The following is a 17,169-nucleotide window of genomic DNA, read 5'->3' as shown; positions in this document are numbered from 1 at the left end:
ATGAATTAAGACTTAACCCTAGGCTTGAATTTAAGAAATAGGAGACTTGGCATATTAATTGACCTCAAGATTAAGAACTTGAATATAGATTTGTGCTTGTTGAATTTTTGGGTCTATGCTAGACATATAGTAACAGGGGTGTCTATAGACTCGTTAACTTACAAATTATGCATATACACTATATAGATTGAAAAGGTTCGGAGGCATTGAGGAAAGGAAACTATTGGAGAAGTAGTTTGCTTGACGATAGAGGTAGGTTATGATTTATTTTATTTGATAGATAGACTCTTAATAGTGATTGATATGCATTCAGTGATATTGTGAAGTCCTCTATGTACTTGATTGTGTGGTTGTGTGGCTTGGTTGTGTGGTTTGTGATTGGTCTGAAATTTTGAGACCGTGAAATTTATAATCTTGAACCCTCTCTACCGAAGTGATGCCTTGAATAAAGAAGGCTTGATGAACTATTGTTAATGAAGTGAAAAGTGGTGTTAATAAGTGATAATTTAACGGTGTTATTGGATCGTGGTGTCACGTTCCGACACGCTATTATTGGATCGAGGTGTCATGTTCCAACACGGTATTATTGGATCAGGGTGTCATATTCTGATACGATATTATTAGATCGGGTGTCACATTCCGATATGGTATTATTGGATCGGGTGTCACGTTCCGACACGGTAACATTAAAGAGGAAAACATATTGAATTAACTGAATGTACTCAATCTCAAAGAACTCATTTCCCAAACGAGCGTGGTGTGGAGGCATAAGTCCTCGTGTGTGTGCTTGATATTGTGATTGATTACGTACTTGCTTCGTTTGTCACTTGTTCATGTTGTTTGTTGTTTATCACTTGCTAAGTGCTATAGTTGATTTTATACTATTACTTTATGCATATAAATTACTATCTTGAGTCGGCTGATGATATCTACTCAGTACATGTTGCCCTATACTAAGCCCTACTTGTGATCTTCTTTGTTTTTCTTGTGGAGTGTAGCGAGTGTACCAAAGACTTTGACTTTCCCTCAGCTCTAGCCAATCTCTAGCATATTAGGTTTACGATGAGCTATTCATTCAAGCTCGTGTTGGATTCTCTTGGTCATGGCATGATGTCCTTAGTTTTCGGACATAAACTATTTTATTTAATTTGATGTCTTTAATACTCTTAGACTTAGTATTTGAAGATTAGATGTCTTTGATGTGATGACTTTCAGGTTTTGGGAATGACATATAGTAGACTTAATGGATTTGTGTTTCTTACACTAATAAGATTTAAGTTTCCGCATTATGGTTAGTATCTTGTGAGTTGAATGGTAAATATATATTGGGGTTGAATTCATTGGTTCGTCCACCTAGGAGTTTAAGTGTGGGTGCCACTCATGAATCAGTTTGTGTCGTGACAAATTTGGTATTAGAGCTTTAGGTTCGATGATCTCATCAGACAAGGACAGGTCTAGTAGAATCTTGCGGAATGGTACGGGGACGCCTTTACTTTTCTTCGAGAGGCTATACGACTTTAGAAAACTCTTCTCCTTCTTTGTTTCATGCTACTACTTGAATCCAATTGGTATCTAGGTGATACAAATTGGTATCTGATCTTCTTCACTCTACTTCGCATATGTTTAGTACTAGAGTAGTATAATTGGAAACATCAACGCCAACAAGAGAGGATATGTCCTTAGAAATAGATATTTTTCCCCGATTCACTATAGGCATGTAATGACTAGTGACTAGGATGATCTTTATATTAAGTTCTTGAAGTTAAAACCCCCATTCTTCATGGGTACTGAATATGAAGATGCTTATGATTTCCTTGTTGATTGTCATGAGTTGTTTCATAAGATGGATATAGTAGAGTGATTGGACGTTGATTTTTTGACATACTAATTTTGAGGAGATGCAAAAATGTGGTGGCGGCCTCATGTTAAGTCCTACCAGTAATGACACTACCTATGACTTGAAAAGCATTTTCTAGTCTTTTGATGGAGAAATATATACCCCATACTATGAGGAATATGAGGAGAGATGAGTTCCTTAATATAGAGCAACGGAAGTTATCTGTTGCAATCTATGAAGCCAAATTTTATGCTTATTTTAGTTGTGGGACTTAGCTTTGCTTCAGTACGAAAGAGTGGATTCGCTACATTGTGAAGGGATTAAGGTCTGAATTGTAGATTCAAGCTTTATATGTGGCTGCTTTAGCAAAATTCTTTGAGGAAGTGGTTGATTTGTAATAAAGATAAAGGGGGTGAAGTCGGATGGCTTTGTCAATGTGATAACATTCAAGAAGTTTCGTAAGGAATGACTAGATAATGAACACCATTACTTTGGAAAATACAGTTAGTAAAGTGGTCATAACATGTTTGGATTGTTTAGCGAATGATGAAATTAGGTTGCGCCAATTGTGGTCAGAATCTCTACTACGATTTCATAGATGTGTATATCAAAGAGGATCATGGTACCATTACTACAACCGTATCAATGCTTACTTGGATAGGGTTATGAAATGTGTTACTTTTGTTATTGACCTGATATAAGAAAGAATGCAAATCGCTTGGTCTAGAGACAGAGCAAATTAGATAATGTTTTTTTTCAGTTATTCAATGGATAGAAATGTGTGGCTATTTGGGTACAATCTTCTCGATAGGTATGATGTGTTTTAGTGATGGATCTAACGAACTTTCACGGTGTGGTACCACTGGTATGTGGAAACTAATACATCAATTGACAAGTATAAATTCTAACTACTAAAGGAGTTAACAGTTGTATGACATATTCAGATAATGAGATACGGTGTTGCATTCATATTTGAGAAATCAACTAATTTGTTACTACGGATGCTTGGGTTAAGCATTATTTTTAAGAATGGTGGATATTTGGTACGGTATTAATGCATTTAGGTTGTGAAATGTATCTTGATGATTTTAAAGGAGGACTGGTTGTTTTATCTTAAACTCCAAAGGAGTGGATTGATACTGGAATGACAAATTTATGGATAAAGAGAGTCACTGATTATACTTGGGTGAATGCAATTGGAGATTTTAGTTAGAAAGTGTGTATAAAATTGGGTTAGTCCTTTGGATCTAATTGGTATAATTGGGTTGAGGCGTCATGTCGAGGAAAATGTTCACTTCGTGGTGATGACAAAGGCTTGTTGAGCATGATGGTAATACGAGTTAGTGATGGGTTGTGATTGAGATGCAACTATAGAATACAAATTGTTGGTTAAACAACTTTTGTATGGTAATAAAGACTTAAGAAATGAGTGTACATACTTTCAGCTCGAGTGTGATGATAAGTTCTCTTATTGTTTTGAGTTTATTAATGACTACGGCTGGATTTTTAGCTAAGGGTATGACAAGATCGATGAAGAGGTGATCGATGATAAGTTAAGATACGTGAATTCATAAAAATCTTCAAGGTATGAGCTATCTGAATAGATAAAGAGATTGAGTTACACAGTTAGGTTTAATATTCAAGTTTTTCATTGTAAGTCTACATTCGTGGTAGTATGTTTTATCAAGGTATGGATTAGTAAGGTAAGAAATGGTTGATCGCATTGAGTATTGAGCATTTGGAAGGACTTGTGCATAATTTGAGTCTGAAATTTGGTTACTTTTGATTGTTAAGGGACCTTAGGGGGGTTTCACGTAATGTTTTGATTTAAAGGCTAAGGTAAAAATGTCAAGGGTTTTTGGCCAAATAATAAGATTGGTAAGCGAGTCAGCAAAAGGAACAAGAGTATGGTGTATTGAAGAGTTCAAGATATTTTAAATTTTGTGTCATGGGAAGAATTTAAGAAAAATGAAGGAATAAGACCTCTCGTATAAATTCTTGGTTTGTAGATGAAGGTTGTATTGATTTTTGCATAAGAGTTTAGATATGACTGTAAGATGTGGACTAGTTTGGTACAGACTTACTAAGGGTTTATCATCGACTTTTATAAAGATTGAATTTGGGTTTTGGTGACAAGCAATGATGTGTGTAAGATTATGTGTTGTTATGTGGGGTTATATTGTTGAAATTATGGTAGGTGACTTATGGATGCACAACAATCTGGACCTACAGTGATACATGGTTATTGAGGATTTTGAGGAGATTAAAACTACTATTTTAAATGGGACTATACACACTGATGTGATGTGTTTTATAGACACTTGATAGTAAATAAAGGTTAAGTGCTCATAGTATATAAATTATTATGGTGACCAAGAATTTCTTAAGTGTTGGTATGAGGTATATAATAGTTTGAATGATAGTTGAAACTAGGTTTAAGAAAGATTGTATAGAGTTGTACATTGTGTGTGATTCAATAGCTCTATCTCGATGGAGAGTACTATTAGGTTTGGATTTATTTCTATCAGCCTTGGGTGAGACTAGTATCTATCATGGGATGTTTAAATGAAAAAAGAGCGAACCATAGTTTGAAACTTTTAGAGGCGACAATGTGTTTGCTAAGAAGACTTTTATTCGAGTGACAGTTTGAGAGTAAGGTGAATGGATAGTTACTTGATCATTTTCTTCTTGAGGTTAGATAAGTTTAATTTTCCCTTGATGAGTACCTGATGTCTAAATATCAATTTTTTATAACTTAAGCTCGTGGAAAGTTTATGTTGTATGAATGAAATATTGATAAGATCTATGATGGTTTGTGCATTATGAGCGTGTGGTGGTTGGTTTAGGTTCACTTCTGATTGGAGTCAGTATTGATTCAACATTTTATCGTGGTTATGTGAGAAAAGATTCCACCTAATGGTTGTGTCAAGGTCCTTGAGAACATGTTGCATATGTGTGTACGATTAGCTTTGATGGTTACTGAGAATACATTTTGTTGTTAGTTGAGTTTACATACAACAATAGCTACCACTTGAGTATTGATATGACCCTATTTGAGGCATAGTATGAGAGGAGATGTAGCTCTCCCATTGATTGGTTTGATGCATTTGAGGTAAGACCTTGGGAGACTGAGCATGATATGCACAAAAGATATTCACACATTTTTGTCGATTCAAGTACCCTTTCTTACCCTCGCCTTCTTTTGATCGTTCGAGGACGAACGATGGGTAAATTGGTATCTAATGTAATGACCCATTTGGTCATTTTGAGTACTAGAATTTTTTATTTCATCAAAGACTCTTCTGATAGATTCAAAATGGGTATTTTGGACTATTCGTAACTACAATTATGAAATTAGTGGGGCGATTTTAATAATTAATTTAGTTGGTGGTTAAAGAAGATAAAAATAAAATTAGTAGTGGTCTACTTTTATAATTAGTTACATATAACAATTAGGGCAGTAATGCTCGAGCGTTAAAATCAAATTGAGAATAAGACTTACCTGAAGACGACATGAGGAGCCACAAGTCTTGATCAAGGTAAAACTACGTCTTTAAATCTTAATGTTCGTTGGAATGTAATTTGTTAAGACAGAGGTATATATATATGGAAAGCATTAACTGTGTGATGGTAAGGAGGTTTCATTATTTAATTAGTAGGTTAATATTTAGTATGTTTAGATTTCATAAATATTTTGTCGTTACGCGGCCATATGTGTGGCACCAAATTTTCAATTGAGTTTCTGTAGAAATTTGTGTCAACAAATATATGTATAAATAATATTGATAAATACTAATGAATTGAGGAGCTAGGTTTATAATTGTTAGAATTTCGCTACGGCTAATAGAGAGTATAATTAAGAACTAATGACAAAGTCTTGATGCCATTCTTAGTTCATAATGATTGTGACCAATGATGGGGTAGTGATTGCTGGGAATACTTTATAGAAGTATAGGCTACATGGAATATGAGTTTGGCAATTGTTGATTATGGTAAAGTTTAAATATGTGATTTCGACCTTTAAATGTTCTTATGTTTATCATATTATAATTCAAGTTTTGATATATTGAGATAGGTAATTAAATATTAGGTGTATTATAGTATTTGAATATTATTAAGGTTATGTTATTTGGATGAATTAAGACTTAACCCTAGGCTTTAATTTAAGAAATAGGAGACTTGGCATATTAGTTGAGCTCAAGATTAAGAACTTGAATATAGATTTGTGCTTGTTGAATTTTTTGGTCTAGGCTAGACATATAGCAATAGGGGTGTCTATAGACTCATTAACTTAAAAATTATGCATATATAGTTGATAGATTGGAAAGGTTCAGAGGCATTGAGGAAAGGAAAATATTGGAGAAGTAGCTTGCTTGACTCCAGTTCTTCGATGGAGGTAGGTTATGGTTAATTTTATTTGATAGATAGACTCTTAATAGTGATTGATATGCATTCAGTGATATTGTGAGGTCCTCTATGTACTTGATTGTGTGGTTGTGTGGCTTGGTTGTGTGGTTTGTGATTGGTCTGAAATCCTGAAACTGTGAAATTTATAATCTTGAACCCTCTCTATCGAAGTGATGCCTTGAATAAAGAAGGCTTGATGAACTATTATTAATGAAGTGAAAAGTGGTGATAATAAATGATAAATTAGCGGTATTATTGGATCGGGGTGTCACATTCTGACACGGTATTATTGGATCGGTATGTCACGTTCCGACACGATATTATTGGATCGAGATGTCACGTTCCGACACGATATTATTGGATCGGGTGTCACGTTCCGACATGGTATTATTGGATTGGATGTCACATTCCGACACGGTAACATTAAAAAGGAAAACATATTGAATTAATTGAATGTACTCAATCTCAAAGATCCCATTTCCCAAACGAGCGTGGTGTGGAGGCATGAGTCCTCGTGTGTGTGCTTGATATTGTGATTGATTACCTACTTGCTTCATTTGTCACTTGTTCATGTTGTTTGTTGTTTATCACCTGCTAAGTGCTATAGTTGATTTTATACTATTACTTTATGCATATAATTTACCATTTTGAGTTGGTCGATGATAACTACTCAGTACATGTTTCCTTGTACTGAGTGCTACTTGTGTTCTTCTTTGTTTTTCTTTTGTGGAGTGCAGCGAGTGTACGAACGACTTCAACTTGCCCACAGCTCTAGCCAGTCTTCAGCATATCATGTTCAAGGTGAGCTATTCATTCAAGCTCGTGTTGGATTCTCTTGGTCATGGCATCATGTCCTTAGTTTTCGGACATAAACTATTTTATTTAATTTGGTGTCTTTAATACTCTTAGACTTAGTATTTGAAGATTAAATGTCCTTGATGTGATGACTTTCAGGTTTTGGGAATGACATATAGTAGACTTTAATGAATTTGTGTTTCTTACACTAATAAGATTTAAGCTTTCACATTCTGGTTAGTATCTTGTAAGTTGAATGATAAATATAAGTTGGGGTTGAATTCATTGGTTCGCCCACCTAGGAGGTTAAGTGTGGTGCCACTCATGAATCGGTTTGGGTCGTGACAATTTTCACATTCAATTACTCAACTTTTCACCTACTGTTGACACCAAATTTTGGTGTGATATTTTTAAAGTTAATACTTTTAGGTATTTTATATTTTAAATAGTTCAAAAGACATGTTTTGCCATTTTAATGCAATTTGTTGATAATTATCCTATTATCAAAGTATTAGGATTTTTATTGGCTAATTCTGTTTATATTATTTTTTCACAGCCGGTTGAATACATTCAAATATTTGCTAATTTTTTATAAATTCATTATTTCTGTTAAATTGCATTTTTTACATGTCATTGATTACGTTTGTTACATTTTTTCATATTGATTTTATCTGTTACATTTGTTTATATTCATTTTGATATTTTGCACAGTATAGAAATTCATTATGCTATGGATAATATTTTATACGCGAATAATTTATTAACCGATGGTTTTGGCCCACGGTTTTAAAATAGTGATATTGTACTATTGGTAGTTTTCAATTCTATATTTAAAGAATAGCTTGCTCATTAAGTTAAGGGGTGGTGGATAAAATTTTAGGGGTAATTTTCAGATTTTTTAGTCTTCAAAAAGTTATCTTTTATTGTTCCTTATTTTTTCTGGCAAGCCACCGGAACTTCGCCAGAAACCGGCAAATCCACCACCAAAAGACCCTTATTTCCTCTCAATTTTTGGTTGTTGCCAGCAACTGAAAAGTAGTCCAAGGCCCTTTTTTTGTTTTTTCAAGTTTTCTCCAGCAAACCACCACAACAGCTCCACCACAGACCCAAAAACCCATCGGAGCAAACAACAAACAGCCCAGCTTCCACCATTTCTATTCAATCACAAGACCCACTTAAAATTTGAAATGTTTCAAAAGCTAAAAATTCTTCAATAGCAACTTCACTTCTACAACTCCAAATTGAACGAAATTTAAAATCTAGACTCAAAAAATACTAGTGAACAAGGATATAGTGTCAACAACAATACATTAATACATACATACATTTATATGAATTGTTTAAATTATTGAGTAGATCAAAATATCACGACTTTGATTTGTGAAAACAAACATAAACTTGGCTCTGATACCAAATTATAAGAAATTCAATTGTGGATGAAACTAATTGAAATCTAATGGAAGAAATAAAGGTTAATTGAACAAACAATCAACCAAGAAAGAAAAAAGAACTTGAATTCAATATAAAATAGAAACTTACTTAAATCCACAAATCTATATATATAAGAAGAAATATAGAGAAGGTGATGTGGCACCTCTCTATGGACTCCATTCATATTTATCAATTTTCTTCTTTTTTGACCATTTTTCCTTCATTATTTATTTATTTTATTTTTAATATCTTAAAAAAGTTTTCACATTCAATTACTCAACTTTTCACCTAATGTTGAGACCAAATTTTGGTCTGATATTTTTAAAGTTAATACTTTTAAGTATTTTATTTTTTAAATAGTTCAAAATACATGTTTTGTCATTTTAATGCAATTTGTTGATAATTATCCTTATTCTTAAAGTATTAGGATTTTTATCAGCTAATTCTGTTTATATTATTTTTACACAGCCGATTGAATACATTCAAATATTTGTTATTTTTTTATAAAATCATTATTTCTGTTAAATTGCATTTTTAGACTTTGGTTACGTTTATTCTTGAGGTAGACAAGAAATTGCTGACTCGCTTGCTTTAGAAAAACATAATTATATATTTTTCTTCTTGTTATTTGGACATTTTTATGTGCATTTAAATTAAAATAACTTATTTTATTGTTTAATTTGATTAAAAAAAATTAAAGATTAATGTATGCTTTGTTTTAAAAATTAAGATTATATTTTCTTACATCAATTATTTAATAATAAAAAAATTCTATTTGCAGTCCAATAGTTAAATGCTTTATCAAACTGAAACTATTTATTTAAAATATTAAATTTTTATCATATAATAAGTTTGTTTTGTTTAAATTAATTTTTAAAATATTTTATTAATTTAAACACACAACTATAATTTTATTTGAATTATATATTTATTATGCTTATATAATGATGAATTATATACATTCAAATGCTAAAAATTAAATAGTCTTAATCATTCAATGTTCAGATCTAGAGACAATATCTTAATTATCTAGATATGCATTCAGATTTGGACATCTTAATCTTAATGAAAACAAATGAGGCATTAATCTTAATTGTCTGTCCATTTGATCCAACAACTAAGACCACAACTTCTTTTTCTTTCCATTTTTCATTTACCAAGTGGGATCGATAACCCACCATGTCATCACAACACTTAGGCACCATGTGACATAAAGTTGTCCATGTGGAAGACTTATAAAGGAAGAAGACTAGTCATTAGTGGACTATGTGGAGAATTTCCTTGGAAGACCTAAGAATTTCATGGATGGTCCTTGAAACATTCTAGTTGTGTAGAGTATTTTAGAAAGGACACTTATTTGTAAATATGTAAGGAGTATAATAATTATTATTTACCTATTATCCCCTAAATTAATAGTATAAATAAAGTGGTATTCATTTGTATAATCAGAAAAAAAAAAAAAAAAAAAGTTCTCCACAACACAATTCTTCCTAGCAATTCTCTTGAGTTCTCTCTGTCATTCTCTTAGTGATCCCTAGCATAGCAAGATCGTGTTAAAGTTGTGAAAGAACATGACTGAGTTGTCAAGTATCACATGTGCGCTTAGTTGAAGACTAAGGATGTGACAACGTGGTATCATAGCAAATTTGCGACTAAGGAAATGATAAACGATGGAGAAATCAACGTTGCTAATGCTCGAGCCAACATCACTCAGTATGTCGTTGGTAAGAAGTGCTATACAAAAAGAGGAATGTTGCCAATAAGAACCAGAAGGTGCTCAAGGTTGAGTCAAATAAAGGACTTACATCCCAAGAACATTCTACCACTAAGGTGAGCGACGATGATGTGGAGGTCTTGCCCGAGGATGTCTCTCATAGTAGAGAGTGGATTATAAAGATTAATGCAGGGATGGACACAATTGAGATTATTAGATGACGCTTGGAAAAGGTAGAAGGGCCTCTAAGCATTCTTGAAGGACACACTCTTGAGGAGAGTGATGTTTTGGTACTCATGTTACATTTTACATTTGTTTCTTGGTACAAGTCCGAGCACCAGCTATCAGCGTTGAGTTCGAGCCAATTGTCGCAGTATCCTGAGTCGAGGGTGAACTCATGGCATCTTGGATCATGCATATTTCCTTCTGTACTATTTGGCTAGTTTTTTTGTCTTTTGAGACAAATTTGTATAGTTTTGATCCACTTTTTGGACTTGTACTCATTTTGTAGTAGCTCTATACTTGTGACTTCCAGGTTTTGGGTTGATTAATTTGTTTTGTATATATATTATTCTTCTTTTATATATGCTAAATTGACTATTCTTGCTTTGTTTTTACCCTTATATCCATTACTAGTCGTTCGGGGTTACAGATTGGCTTACCTACTGATGGGCTAAAGCCTGCAACAGCCTAAAAAGGCAAAAATGGAATAATAATTAATGAGAGGAATAACGAGTAATGAATAGTATGATATACATCCCCTGTCCCATATTAATTGATCATTTTTCGTTTTTCCACGCATATTAAGAAATTATAAATAAGAAGATAATTTTACTGATTCACCCCTTAAAAAACTTCTGAAGAATTTTACAAACAAATGTGAACACTTTCAAAAAGAATTAATTGCAAGGGTAATATAAGCAAATTTTAATTAGTGCTTTCTTGATTTAGTAATGTGGACAACTAATATAAGAAAATTATTTTTAATAAGATGATCCACTAATATGGATAATATGGAATGAAGGGAATAATTAGCAATATATATATATATATATATATATATATATATATATATATAAAGGAGGAACATATACAAGATGATGTGACGCTTCTCTATGTTCTCCATTCAAATTTATCTTTTTTCTCTTTTTTGACCATTTTTCTTCATTTAATTATTGATTTTATTTTTAATATCTCATTTTTCTTCATTTTTCATAGCTTTTCTTTTATGAAATTTGTGTGATTAGTAAATGTCAATTCCCTTTTTATTTATTTTTTAAATTAGTTAATGATATTATAATTTTCGTTTTTAATTTTTTTGTAATTGCGCGAAACGCGGTTAATTACACTAATTTTATTATAATGATGCTAATTCAATAGTGAATACCATTCCATGATTAGATAATTCACACAAACACTAATATAGAAATATGTTAAATAAAATATTAACAGTCATTAACAAGAGATGAATGAACCTGAGAAAGAAATTACTTTTTGAGATATTAGATCATTTTTACGTATAGATTGCGTTGGTGCAAAATTCTCTTCTCACTAAAGTTTTCTCCCTTGTATCTTATAATTCTCCATTCACACAGACGATTCTCTGAAATACATATTAATGAGCATTAAAAATGCTAACATTTACATAAGCATACACATTACTTTACTATATAGTAGAAAAGACTACAAGCAGGCACGATTTCGTCAACATGTATGTTTGTAGTCACTAGTCAAGGATGGTTTGGTAATTTATTATTTTCTTTTTTAAAATTTTATCTTTTATAATTTTATATATATTAAAAATTATGTAAAAAGTATTATAAATTATAATAATTAATAGCTTAAAATATTTTAAAATATATAAAAAGTTTTCGTTAACTCTCAAATTTTCATCTATACCACATAAATTGGGATAAAGAGAGTGATATATTATATAAAATACATAAAATATATTGTAAATCACAATAATTAATAACTTAAATATCAAGAAGAATTTATAAAAAAATTGATCAACTTTTGAAATTTCATTTGTATCACATAAATCAACACAAAAGGAGTAATATATATTATATGAAAATTACGTAAAAAAATATTATAAATCACAATAATTAGGAACTTAAAAATAACTCTCTCTCTCTCTCTCTCTCTCTCTCTCTATATATATATATATATATATATATATATATATATTCATATAATGAGTATCTATTACCAAGCTTTGTACACAGTTACAAACTCAAACTATGGTAAAGTACCCTGTTTTTAGAACAGCATAAGTTAAATAGATAGATATGTTAAAAATTGATTAACTTCAAATTCCACGACATAAATAAATTAAAACAGAAAAAGTAATATGTATTGGAGAACGGGCTCGTGTCTAGTATATATAATAAAGAAAGTGCGACTAGAAATATTATAGTCACACGACTTTTACTCCAACACTTAAAAAAAAAATTAAGAAAAGAAAATGATAAACAGATAAAAAAAAACTGGGTATTGATTATTTATTGAGGTCTACTTTTGCTTCCTAATTATTGCTTGAGATCTAATATTATTTTTTTATTGGAATAAAAAAAGTACTGATAAGAGAGACTCTAATTTTGGAATAAAAGATTGGAACCAATATTAGGACGAAAAAAAAAATTAATTATATATTTTTTAAAATAAAATTTTAAATATACTGAAGCCAACATTAATTTGGAACACATCTATACCTGTAATTTTTGGAAATTTTAAAATAATTAAAATTTACCCAAGTTTTTATATTTTATAAAAAAAATGCTCCGTCATTTATTAGCCCCAAGTTGACAAACATGAGAAACCTATAAATGCACTCACTCAACTAATGTGCTGTATTTCTATTTATGATGTGCTTGTTGTTATATGACTCTCAAGTATGTAATAGTATTGCTACATAAAAATTTGTTAAAAGTATGTGAATATAAAAATTTGATGCTCCTTTATAAGCAGGTTGAAGCTTATAATATATGCGTTTAATTTTTATCAATGAATACATTTATTATAAAATAATAATACAAAATTATAAATATTTTAAATAATTTTAAGAACTTATCGGTGTAAATCATATTTTTTAAGAAAATCCAATATTTTTTAATATTAGCAAAAAGTAAATGAGTTCACCCAATTAAAAAAAAGTCGTGTGTATTTTTCTCCCATCCACTCTCCAAACAGAAAAATAGGTATACTCCCATTATTATAATTTCTTTATATTACTTTTCTTTTTAACTCATTTTTTTTTATAAAAATATATCTCGTTTTTTTTACAATTCCATAATTCTAAATTTGTCCTTTACTCAATTTAAGGATCAGACAAATGGCAGAAACGTTGTTTACCTACCAATAAAACAATATTTAGCTAGATGTCGATATGCTTTTTAAAATTTCTAATTAAAATAAAATTGTAGATGGATATGAATAATAAAAAGAAAAAGTTGTTAAGGAGGACTCTGAATGGTCTTGAATATCCAATCCAATAAATAATAATACAACCACTTTCTATAATGTCATGTAAGTCAACTTGTTTCAACATGGCCAAAAGAAATTAGCTAGACTTTCTATTTAAATTTAAGGAGTGATTTTATTTGTTGTCAAGTTTCTACGCTATATATATCTGAGATAAATAGTTGAACCTTTAAAATACTAACAAAAATGTCTTGTATAATTCTATGATTTTACAAAAACTATAAATGAAAATGGTCCTCCTCTTCTTAAGTTCTATATGAGAGTAGAAGCAGATTTCACATTTGAACTGCACCTTTTTAGGCTCCTTATTAAACAACATTTTCTTATACTTTTTACTCCTTTAAAAGCTTCTAAACTGCTCCGTGATCAATGAAAGATTACAATCAATGAGCAATGAGTCATAAACATGATAAGCTTGGCTGTTACAACTCAACAAACTCTTTAATACCAAGGATAATATCAAGAAGGTTGAAGAAACTTGTCAATTCAAAAGCGGAAAAGAACATAACAAAAGAAAAACAAATTGAGCTCATTACAAAGTAGAATTAGAAAGCGCTCTCAATAAATATAAGTTCGCCGTCATTTTGTCAAAATCATCGTGGTAGAAGCAAACAATATAGACCCTGTCTAGAGGAAATATTCATCTCCAATTTGTGAAGGAGAAAATGCAAGCAAGTAATTCACCCACATCATGTTTTTAAGAAAAAAGCGAATCCTATAATTAGTAGAGCCCAACTGAATTACTATCCTTACTAACTAATATTTACATTCATCCCAATTGTAACCCGTTCTTCGTTATGATGGAATAATGATTCCAGCAACAAATAAAAGTTCACTATAACGCGCACCAAGAGTGACTCAAAATAGCAGTCTCCTCCCAAGCTTGTGCATGGGGAAAAGATAAATTTTCACGGCTATCTGCAATATTTGATGCAAGACTTTGTAGCTTATATCAATGGTATAGCTGCAACATTTTTACCTTGTGTACGTCATTCAAACAGTTAGCCTCTTGTATCAATAGTATAGCTGCAAGATTTTACCTTGTGTCGTCCAAACAGTTAGTCAGAAGCAACTGGGCTAACTCAAGCTAACAACAACTTGATAGAATATCAATACCTAATGAATATTGTAGAAGGAGTAATCACCGATCAATGTAATCAAGAACTCAAGAAGAAAAAAGAATGTGCATGTAGACAGGATAGTCTTTGATTATCAGTAGGGGCTTGGCATCAGGTTTCCTAACCTACCTAAGACACAAAGATTAAGCAACTCACAACAATGAAACTCAACTTAAACTCCACAAAATCCTACAACTAATAGGAATACTTGAGGAGATAACAAACCTTCAAGAATTGTTCAGCTAAAAGTGTATAGGTTCATCAAAGATTTAGCTCATTCAACAGTCCTTCTTAAAGTGCTCCAGTTGAATTCTTTTTAGTATTGAGAAAGCTAAGAAGGAAGACAAAGAATTTAAGGCAACAAAGTTACTGATCTCAATAGAAAATTAGTGATTGAAAATGACAAGTTCAACTAATAAAAAACTACCGCCTTATATGTAGGAAAGGTAAAAAATAAATAAAAGACAAACATACCTGCTGAAAATGTTGAGAATCATAACAACAGTATTGCAAGCATTCTCCCCTGTTCTTCTTCCGAATGAAGCTGTCTAAAAGATAACAAAAAGGCAGAGGATCATTTCTCCACACATCATCTATTTTCACATTTTACTCATTTTAATTTTGAAGTACAAACGTCACATGACAAAGTTGCTTTCAATTGCTTTTGTAGGCAAAGGAAAAACATATTAAGACGACATAAGAGAAGATCGATCATGGGAGAAAATGTATGAAATCGGAACTCTCAAACAAATATTCTTTCATCACGACGGAAAAACTAACATCTATTATAATCTATGTTCTTTCCCAATGGATTGGTGCGTATTACTCTTTTCTCTTTCAGTTGTACAAGATATTATTTCTGCAATGTACAAACACATAAGCAATATATCTTTAACAAATATAAGTAAAGAACATTTATGTTCAGTCACAAGTTGCACTGAGCAAATTGATGACCGTTAAACCATTTCAACAGACATTTAGGTTATCTCAACTCTACTTTGTGGAGGTGAAGATGGGATTTTCAATAGACCCAAAGCAAATTAAACATTGAGGTTAATATTTGTAATACTTGTGATACGGCAAGAGAGTCTGGGATCGCCTGCTATGGCTGCAAGCACAGATTGCAGGGTAATTTGCCATCCGGGTTGCCTGACCAAGATAAGGATCCGATTTTTTTTCTACACTATTGATTTGCTCAGAGAAAAAAGAAAATCATCATTATAGCCTCAGAATTTTCGCACCAATTATTATTAGTAATTACTACTACTGCTATTGATTCTCACTTTGGGTTGAGAATTTTTTGAGAGAGCAAGCAAAGATTAAGGGATCGTTTGGTAGTTGAAGAACTTAAAATGGCTGTTGAATTATATTTTTCACAGCAAAAATTGAAATCACAGGCATTGCAGAGAGAGGAGCAACATACCTTTGAAGTGTTCCCCTTTACTCTCTACAACCCTCATTCTTTGGCTCTAAATCTAAGATAAGTCTTTTTCCTTTAACAGAAAAATTCTCATGTGTTTATCGACCTATGAATTCAACAGCTGTAATGTTCAAAGAAATTTATATCAGCAAATGAAACACTGAGGCTCAGATCTGTAATACTTACAACTCGGCAAGAGTGACTGGAATCACCACCTCAATGGCTGCAAGCACCAATTGCAGAGTCACTTCCATCCAAGTTAACCAACCAAGATACGTGTCAAATTTCTGTCCTGCGCTATCAATTTGGTCAGAGAAAAGAAAATCATAATCATAGCATTGAAATTTTCGCAACAATTATTATTATTAGTACTACTACTACTAATGTTCCGCACTTTAGGATTGAAAATTCTATAGAATAATCAAAGATTAAGGGGTCGCTCGCTAAGATGTTTAAATGCAAAAGGGCTATCAACTTTTTATTTATTTTTCACAAAAAAGAAGAAGGAATTACAGACATTGCAGAGAGGAAGCAACAATAGCGCCCTTCCAACTTTCTCCTCTACTCTCGTTCTTTCGGCTTTGATTTGTGTTGTGTGATGAAGAGAGTTGAAAGAAGAAAAATAATATTTCTAACTATTCTAGTTCTAGTGAAAAGATGTAGAAGTTGTAGGAACTTTTTTTTCTGGAGAAAGATAAAACTTGGCTTCAAAGTGGTGGACTACGTGTCCATTTGGTTTTAGGATGAAAGACACGTCTTACTGAATGTTTGAAAAGTCAAATATATCCTTACATTGAAATTTATTGGCATTAAGCTGCCATGTTGAACAAGCTATATTATAGTAGAAAAATAGAAATTCACGGATACTACAAAAAATTAAAAAGAACAATGCCTGGAAAACTTTGGCGGATAATTGATTAATGAGTTTTAGTTTTGTACACCATCAACTAGCTAACTGTTTTTG

General features: G+C 31.6%; 1 long non-coding RNA gene across 1 annotated transcript; it reads right to left on the bottom strand.

The window, feature by feature from the left end:
- Positions 1-15,224: 15,224 nt before the first annotated feature.
- Positions 15,225-16,775, bottom strand: LOC125875161 (uncharacterized). Its single transcript, XR_007447348.1, has 3 exons — positions 16,723-16,775; positions 16,392-16,497; positions 15,225-15,333 (listed from the first exon to the last, which is right to left on the bottom strand). It is a non-coding gene; the product is annotated as an uncharacterized LOC125875161 (long non-coding RNA).
- Between the last annotated feature and the right edge of the window lie 394 nt (positions 16,776-17,169).

This window comes from Solanum stenotomum, chromosome 8 (assembly GCF_019186545.1).
Source record: "Solanum stenotomum isolate F172 chromosome 8, ASM1918654v1, whole genome shotgun sequence".
In the NCBI taxonomy this organism is placed as follows: domain Eukaryota; kingdom Viridiplantae; phylum Streptophyta; class Magnoliopsida; order Solanales; family Solanaceae; genus Solanum; species Solanum stenotomum.
Note: the sequence above shows the minus strand (reverse complement) of the source record. Positions and strands in the feature narration are given on the sequence as shown.